The following is a 7,245-nucleotide window of genomic DNA, read 5'->3' as shown; positions in this document are numbered from 1 at the left end:
AGCGATTGAATTAACATAATGAATAAACACTAAACAGCCCAAGCAATAGCTAACGAATTTGTTACGTTCGCCGCATCATTTTACACGAATAACTCGTAACACGGAGTATTTTGCGGAAACAGAACGAATTTAACGTAAAGAACCTTGCCTATCGATGCGTGTATAGTACTATCATCACCAATACGCGTGAGCCTACGCCGCGCAGTTCGGTGCGGAAGAAAGAAGGGGGCGAAAACACCAAAGGGGGCGACTGGGGGGCGATGGGCGCGAAAATGTTATAACGCCATGTAAGATATAGGATGCGGTACCGATGGATCAAGAATGGAAAAATGATCTCTGGCCCCCAAATCTTCAGCCGATTAGAGCAGATCTTTTGCTGGCTCAACACTTTGATACAAGCTCTACATATAGGATATTCATACATGAATATCCACCAATTGAAAAAATGTTTATGAACCTTCGAAATTGTTGCTGGAACGTACCATCGGTCCCAACCCGGCTGGCCGGAAGGAACACGACCTGTAAACCTATGAGACATGCGCTCAGAAACTTGAATGATCCAACTTTTCTTGCTGTGTAAAATAATGTACGCTACTGCAAGCCAAAAAAATGTTCGATCGCAACCGTCCAGAAAATAGAATTAATAACACGTCAAATGTTGCCATGAAATCACGTTTTGATTTAAACACAAACTTACAAATTTGAGGGTACCTACACCTGCCCGTAAATCGAGACTGACTTCATGCCTAGTCCAAGTATATTGCTTGATTTAGATATGATATCATTGCCCTCAACTGTATAAATTAGGTATTTGAATTGAAACAAATCCACCTGAGTATGGTATTGGATAAAAAAAATTGTGCCGTTATATAACGTGGTACAAGGCCTACACTTTACATTAAAAATTATTGTAGGTTTGTTCCTGTTGAATAGTGACGTGCGGTCAATGGAGGCAGGTGAGGCAGTGCCTCACCTGTCGTTCGGGTGAGAATGAGAAAATTGTGAAAACCCTCAATGATTACACTGGTCAACAAAATGAAAAAGAATTTTAGGCAGAACATCTGAGAGCCGCTTCTGGGGTTTTCGAGGTTGCTGATTACGAATATCACATTAGTTTTGTCAGATTGGCTCTTTGTCAGAAGATATTTATATCCATAAAAAGCCCCAGATTACTGTATTTACCTATAAATATTTCACTTGGTAGGAAGAAAATCGTAGTTTTTTCAAATTTTATACTGCGCATAAATAGCTAATTGAATATGAAGAAGCCTCATGTCACTCTATCAATATTAACATGACATGATACGAGATATTTGTCTGTCAACAAGCAGTTTGTCAATCCTAAAAGTTGTACTTTTGCACAACAGAAATACATATTCTCATGTATCAATTAGTCATTCTACCAAGATTAAAGAGGAGTATAAAAATATAAAATCTGTCCTTGAAAGGCGTAACTACAATACTCATATGCGTCTCATTTCTTTTGACTGACAAATGGATAATTTTCCGCTGAGTCAAAAAAGTGGTTATATCTAGTAGTGACCCAATCAAATGAGAAGCTTAAATCTGGTATCTGGTATATTCGAATACCGATGAAAGATTCCAATTTCACATTAGGAAGGAGTTCACTGCATGTAATTTCTCCTTGAGATGTAGTAAATAAAACTTTTTAGGTGATCACAAAGCACGCAACTACAAACAGTTGGTCCGAAAATTAATATCTTCCTATCGAAAACTTGAGCACAAACATGAGCATAAAAGTTCACTTCCAGTTCAGTCATCTTGATATATTTCCTGATCATCTGGTTGATTAGCAACAGGAGAGGCTCTACCAAGACATCAGAACAACAAAATAATGATATCATGGCAGATGAGATGAACATACTATGAATTCGACCAGTAGAAGCGGAGTTACGTGAGTTTTTGGATGATAATCCGCGGATTTTCCTTGATTGGTGGATAATACGCGATTTATCAACGAAAAACTCACATAACTCCGCTTCTACTGGTCAGAATTGACTCAAATTTGTTTTGCAACGTCTTTGAAGAAAGCTCAACAATTTCATGGGGTTGGCAGAAAAATTTGAAATTTTCTTTTTAATTTTCCATAATAAATTTGAAATTTTAATTGGATCTGCGGAGTCCTATACTTGTTAGAATTGAACCAAATTTGGTGTGCAGCGTTTTTTAGGGTAACCTGACAAGTTAATCAGTGACTGGCTGAAATCCGGAAAAAAAGTTATGTTTGAACAGCCCTAATGTGCACCTTATCATTACATTACTAAATTTCGAGTGTGTTTGTGGGGAAGGGGGTCAGTGCCTCCCCAACCACAAACCTCAAGGCATGTCACTGCTGTTGAATGTTACAAAGAGAAATGAATGCACCGATCGAAATCCCCCCCAACAGAAAACATCTTTCAGGGACCCCATAACTCAAGCAGGTCGAAATTGTAAGATTCTGCCAGCATGCAATTGTAGACAAATTCACGGAGTGTAATCATAGGTTTACCAGAGAAAATTTTTCAAATATTTACGATCTCAGTATCACATCGGTATCACATCTACTCCTATTTAATTACCACGCCCAAACATTTCACGTGAAGACTGCTTATTCTGCATATGACGTGAAAGTTGACTGAAAAGAGGTCATCTCAACGGAGAGTATGACGCTGAAACCGGTTTTACGAACATCTTATACTAGGATAAATGACCTGATTTTAGTTATTCAATTCACCAGCGATCAGATTTAATTGAATAAATTTCCCGTATTTGTATTATGTATATGTCCTCATTTTCGAATCCGTGAATATTGGGGAGGGGCGAAAATTTGTGTCAAGCTTGATAAGGGCGCGTTGAGTCGAAAAAGGTTGGGATAATGACTCATTCTGTCTGTCGTGTCAGCGATGTAGCTTGCATGCAAGGAATATACCTTGGCTTTTTCGCTTCTGCGAGTCATGCAGAAATAGAAGTAAGTTTTAGCTGTTGATATTGAAATTACAAAAGTTTATACTGTACATTATGCTCGGTTAACGCACAAATCCCACAAATATATGTTGCTGTCCTCTCAAGTCATTGCCATGAAACAACTGGTGCGCCGTGACAATACTCAGTAGTCAGAAGTCTATTTACTGTATTATATTACAGCGCCGCGAATGTTCGAAACAATGCCGTTCATCCCCATCGGGTGTTTCCAAGCAGTGATCTGACCAGTTGAAAGTAACGTTCGTCTGATTAATCCTGGGATAATGTAACAGGCATATTTAGTCAAAAACTGCCCGATAAGGCAATGGAGGTTATATTCAAATGTGCAGATATAACCAACCCCCTTGGCCAGGGGCTGGCAACATACGGATCCGGATCCGGCCCGCGACGGCATTTTTAGCGGCCCGCAGAGAGTTTCGACCCGAAAGTGAAATTCTAGTATGAAAGTATCGAAAAATTTTATGCGTCACAGAATGAATCCAAGTTTGCCAACCCACGGCCTACTAGGCCTAGGCCAGTGGTTCTCAGCCTGGGGGGCCTAGCCGAAGATGCATTAATTATCATTTATAACTTGCCCTAAATTTTCGAACGCACTCCCTCCATCAACTCTACCGGCGAATCTGATCACATGGGCTGGGAAAGGATAAATATTTGATAGTAATATGTGATACTGCCAGACATGGGGTAATCGCGATTAGTGATCGTAATCGATTACGAAGATTACAGCATATTCAAGTAATCGTAATCGCAATCGATTACATTCGAAAAAAATCCAAAGTAATCGTAATCGTAATCGACTACTTCACATATCTCATCGATCTCTTTGTGAAAGAAAGATTACTTTTTATTTGTACAATGAATTTGACATAACCGAACATTCGTGAACAAGGAAGAGATATTCTACCAGGTTATTGATAGCGCAAATGGTTGATTTTCAAACGCCAATTCTCATTATTATGTCCGAAGTATTAGCTTTGCTCGCCCTTGCGTAAGACGTATCCACACGTAGTTCATATATATCCGATGTACATTGTTGTTGTGTGATTATCTCTTACTACTCTGTCGTTGAACACTAAGCCATTATCACCGCTTCTTGAAGGTGATGTCTGTCGCATTCAAAACCAAAACGGTCGTTATCCCCTTCGCTGGGACAGAACCGGCACTGTGGTTCAGTGCCGGGACCAGGACCAGTACCTCGTGAAAGTGGACGGTTCCGGCAGATTGACGCTGCGCAACAGGAAATTTCTACGCAAGATTGAGCCGTACTTCCCGAACCAAAAGCACACATATTTTCAGCCAACGGTCTCGTCTCCCGGCACAGCTACGTCACCTCAAGTCGTTTCGCCACCCGCTCGAAGTGGACAGTCACATGAGGTAGACCCTGGCGTGCTGAGATCGAGTGCAGAAGATCATCTACCAGTTGAAGTACCGATCGACGACACTAGTGTTGCCGCACCGTCTAATGATAGACGCCAGCGCTCGGGCAGAAATGTTACTCCGCCAGTATGGCACAAGGACTACGTTATTGGGGCACAAATTTTATGTTGATTCAATCGCCATTAGGGTATTTGGTTGGACGTTCTCTACACGCTGTATTTTGAACTCCTCACTCAATGCTCGTTGATTTCGTTAGGAGTTGGGGGTGGCTGTGTGATTATCTCTTACTACTATCTCTCTGTCTAATAGTTTCCCTAAACGCATGAGCGATCTCGTCTTCTTGTTGTTGTGATTGTGCGACGTGCGTGCATGTATGTATCGGCACCCACGTCTTATGAGTTGTTGGAGCAATAGGGATTAGGCTAGTCGATGCAGCTGTTCTTTTGTATTTCAGTTTGAGCATTTATTACGGTATTTAACCTATGAATAAATGCAAAGTTGCACAGTTGTGACGTATGACGTATATCAGGTTATCAATACGATCCAGACGCCACTACCTCGCAGCAAGATAATAATCACCACCCTGCCTATTTTCTAATAGTAACTTATGTTTTGATGTTTGGTTATGCTTAGTTAAACGCAGTTTGGCCGTTGCTGCTTGGCGAGCAGTAGGCCTATCTATGTACTATACGTATGTATTGTACGTACACCGGACAAAGATTTGAAATTTTGTACTCGCCAAATAAAACATTACGATGGTTATAATCAGCAGCTGCTGATATATATCATAACCGAGCCGTTCTTTGCCGTTTCTCGTTCCGGCAGCTTGCAGTATCTGTATTAAGTGGAAGGTATAATTTTAAGTTCACTTTATCTTATTCTCATATGACTCTACTTGAAACGGGCGCCAATCGTTATTTCACAATTCTTCACTCGACATTTATACCTGTCGCCATAGCCATCCGCTTATATGCCATGTTAGCGTGGGTTGTAGGTACAATCAGGACCAAAACAGCAATTCGTCCCCCACTCCAAACGTTGGTATTGGTCGGGCTGTAACCAAGTCACAATGTTCCCAGTCACAAGTCAATATCCCTTTTAGAGTTCTGACTCGAGTAAGGTCGAGTCATTTTCAATTTACCCCTGAGTCAAGTCCTAGTCCAAGTCATCTAGTATTAGGGTCGAGTCCGAGTCATAGTGTTTGACTCGTGTATGAATCCAAGTCGTTATGTTCACAGATCAGTTTTCAGATCAATCCGGTTCAACCCACTTTTTTCAACTCTGCTCGAGTGATATAGAATGGCTCGTATTCATAATATAATAGCCTAATTTTCATCAGTTTTCACAGTCCACGGCCCTATTTCCATGTACCAGGACTGATAGACGAAATACAAATAATGTGGTAACTTTACTATTCTTCGAAGTTACGTGGAATGTCTGTCTTGGCCGTTCTAGTCATCGGTCATATGACTTGGTTCGAGTCATGCAAAATGACTCGAGTACAAGTCGAGTCAATACAGATTGGAGGGACCGGACTATTCGTCACGCCCACAGAGCGCGGCTACTGGCAATGCACATTGCACACACACCCAAAGTTTTGGCCAAGGTCATTCTTTGGTAGCACACTTTGTGGAGTTGCATGGTGGCCGAAATTGCATACGTCTTTTGGTGTGTCGTGGCGGGATAATGACCGCTACCGAAATGCATATTCCTATAAATTATGCATGCTTTTTTTCTTGAGGGGGAGAGGTATGCATTTCAAAATCAAGTTATTTAGAGACATTAAATCCCGAAGCTCGAAGAAAATTTTCAAGTTAATTAACTCTCTTGAAAATACTCTACGATAATTTATGTTGATTTACGAAATACTTTTGAGTCCCTTTAGAGCTCGCTCCCGGTTCTATCAGGGAGTTTGAGGTGTGGCAGTTACGGACCTGGCATGAATGCAAATCGTTGGGTGCGACGAATAGTCCGGCATGGAGTTGGGCAATGGGTGCATTATGACGTAACAAGGAAATGACGTATGGTTTATAAAGAAAGTTGTTATATCATTAGACCTTATTTTCATCGAAAGCCTCATATTGTCTTCCAATATCTCCAATATCTCTTCCAACATATTAGTTATAAGAAGCAAAACAAATGTAATCGTGAGTAATCGTGATTACTTTTGAAATGTAATCGTAATCGTAATCGACTACTTCCTGATTTTGCTGTAATCGTAATCGCGGGATTCACAAGTAATCGTAATCGCAATCGATTACATTCGTGAAGTAATCACTTCATGTCTGGATACTGCCGCTATTAATTACGGAATTCATTTGTGAATCTGAAAAATTTACGCGCTCTGCGCGACAATATGCTATCCCAGCAACCATTCATAACATTGCCACTCACGATTTCGGTGCGTACAGTAGGAGGTTGTGAAATGTGGAATAGTCCGAGGTTCACCGGGAATGAATATGGACAGTTTAACACATGTATTTTGCGACCAGTTAGTTCATTACGGCTATGCCCTGGAATGGGGCCTTAGGCTACATAAGTAATTGAAATGCGGCCGTGATTAGCAAAAATGCTGCCCCCCTCTGTAATAGATTTTGTGCTCTTTTTGACAGGACGATAAGTGCAGGGGGTCAGGGGACGTCGCCGTCGCCAAGGGGGGTGTATGTCCAAAAAGGTTGAGAACCGCTGGCCTGGGCCATGGCCAACCTGAGAAGGATGGTCACGGAACTACTTGTTTTGTTCGAGTCTACATACATTTGCGAGCAAACCTTTTCGACCACGAACATTAACAAGACAAGGCTGCGTTCCAAAATAACTGATGTTCACGTGCAGTCTTCAGTAAGGGTTTCTACATCCGACATGCAGCCAGAGCTCAGAGAACTTGTT

General features: G+C 41.2%; 1 protein-coding gene across 1 annotated transcript in view; it reads left to right on the top strand.

Annotated features, from left to right (window-relative positions):
- Nucleotides 1–7,245, top strand: part of LOC145439535 (uncharacterized) — a 355,509-nt gene that overhangs the window by 107,815 nt on the left and 240,449 nt on the right. The window lies entirely within an intron of this gene.

The sequence above is a fragment of the Botryllus schlosseri genome, chromosome 5 (assembly GCF_051294905.1).
Source record: "Botryllus schlosseri isolate E-star chromosome 5, Bs_hap1, whole genome shotgun sequence".
Classification (NCBI taxonomy): Eukaryota; Metazoa; Chordata; class Ascidiacea; order Stolidobranchia; family Styelidae; genus Botryllus; species Botryllus schlosseri.
Note: the sequence above shows the minus strand (reverse complement) of the source record. Positions and strands in the feature narration are given on the sequence as shown.